The following is a 1907-nucleotide window of genomic DNA, read 5'->3' on the forward strand; positions in this document are numbered from 1 at the left end:
ACTATAGCCACACTGCCCTAATTAGTCCCTTAGAGGGGATCAAGTTGAACTTAAGTATTTTTAGCTTTCAAAAATGAATACTGTTTTGGGTCTCGGAAAGGATTTGAATCATTTATTTTTTAAAAAAAGTGTATGTGATTCCCCCTACAAGCCCATTCCAGTTGTGTGGATATTGTCTTTTCATTTTGTTTTTTCTCACTTCCTTGCCAAAACGTCCACCCCTCTCAATTCATTGAATATCTGGTACTTGCTTTGTGCTCTGTGTGTGTGTGGCACGGAACTGGCATTCAAATTGTATGGGAGACAGGGTTCCTTCACCGGAGGGCTTAGGGGACATGTAAGATCCTGCCTTTATTTAATCATTACGTTTGTAATCTCTGTTTTGGGTTACTTAGGCAGGAGGATTAGTTGGGAGCCTTGACATCTTTTTCTTGTTGGTGTGAACGCAACTGTTGGGGGAATATGACAAATTTCCCCCTGACCCTTCTGAGAATGGGATCATTTGGGTCCTTGCTGGATGAAGCTTGTTGTGGGCAAGGAATATGTCTGTATATTGTTTATACTCTGCCAAGCATTTAGTACAGTGATCTGCACACAGTAAGTGCTCAATAAATATGATTGAATGAATGAATGAATGTTCAAATTTTTTTTAAAGGTATTTGTTAAGTGTTTATGTGCCAGAAGCTGTACTAAAGTGCTGAGGTAACCTCTGGGGTAGATACAAGTTAATCAGGTTGGACACAGTCCACATCCCAAATGGGACTCACAGTTTTAATCCCCATTTAACAGATAAGGTAACTCTGGTATTTGCTAAGCACTTACTATGCGAATGACACTGAGCACTGGGGTGGATTCAAACTAATCAGGTTAGAATATTTCACACCTTGGAGTCTTGTGCTGGAAAAGCAGTGTGGCCTAGTGGAAAAAGTCCAGGCCTTGGAGTCAGGGGACCTGGGTTCTAACCCCGGCTCTGCCAATTGCTTGGGCAAATCACTTGACTTCTCAGTTTTCCTCACCATAAAATGGAGAATTCAATATCCATTCTCCCTCCTCCGTAGATGGTGAGCCTCATGTGGGGAGGGACTGCATCCAAACTGATTGAGCTGTACCTGCCCGAGTGCTTAGAAAAGTGTTCGACACACAGTAAGCACTTATCATAAAAAAAACCACCTGGATGACAGCATTGGCTTTTGCCCCAGTCACCGATTCCTTCCCTGACCAAGAGATGGATGTGGAGAGAGAGACGGGCGAGAGGAGTTCAGCGCCTTACTCTGCAGACTGTAAGCTCATTGTAGGCAGGGTTGTTATATTTTACTCTCTCAAGTGCTTAGTACCATGGCCTACACACAGTAAGCTCAATAAATTGACGGATTACTGACAATCCCACAGTGAGTGAGTGTTAGAGAGAATGGCATTTGCAGCTCCAGAGAGTTGTATCTGTGTCAGTTTTGCACTCACTCATCCTGATATCCCCTCTCCAGGTCACACCTGGAGAGTTTCCAGTACTCTACCAGTCTTGGCTAGGGGAGGGAGAGTCAAGCAGAGGTCTACCCATTCCATTCCTTGCTTGGCCAGTGGTTAGTGAGTGGAAGGCAATCTGCTACAAGTCAAAACTCACCCATGCTGGGCAGCAGCGGCATGGGAGAGAGTCAAGGGAGGAGTCTCGAGTTTATCATGCGAAAGGTGGCAGTGGTAAACCACTTACGTATTTTTACTAAGAAAACTCTATGGATACACTACCGGAATGATTGCAGATGGAGAGCAGGGCATTCTGGGAGAGATGTGTCCATAGTATTGCATCTGAGATATTCAGTAAATAGATTTTAGCATTTCCCTCCTTTCTTTTTATAGGATGAAATCTGATGAGGCCCAAGTAATTCATTTATTCATTTATTCAATCATATTAA

At 43.4% G+C, this 1907-nt stretch overlaps 1 non-coding gene across 1 annotated transcript; it reads left to right on the top strand.

Moving 5' to 3' along the window:
* Positions 1–1470: 1470 nt before the first annotated feature.
* Positions 1471–1608, top strand: LOC114811524. The gene has a single exon (XR_003759221.1). It is a non-coding gene; the product is annotated as a small nucleolar RNA SNORA7 (small nucleolar RNA).
* Positions 1609–1907: the final 299 nt, after the last annotated feature.

This window comes from Ornithorhynchus anatinus, chromosome 4 (assembly GCF_004115215.2).
Source record: "Ornithorhynchus anatinus isolate Pmale09 chromosome 4, mOrnAna1.pri.v4, whole genome shotgun sequence".
NCBI lineage: Eukaryota > Metazoa > Chordata > Mammalia > Monotremata > Ornithorhynchidae > Ornithorhynchus > Ornithorhynchus anatinus.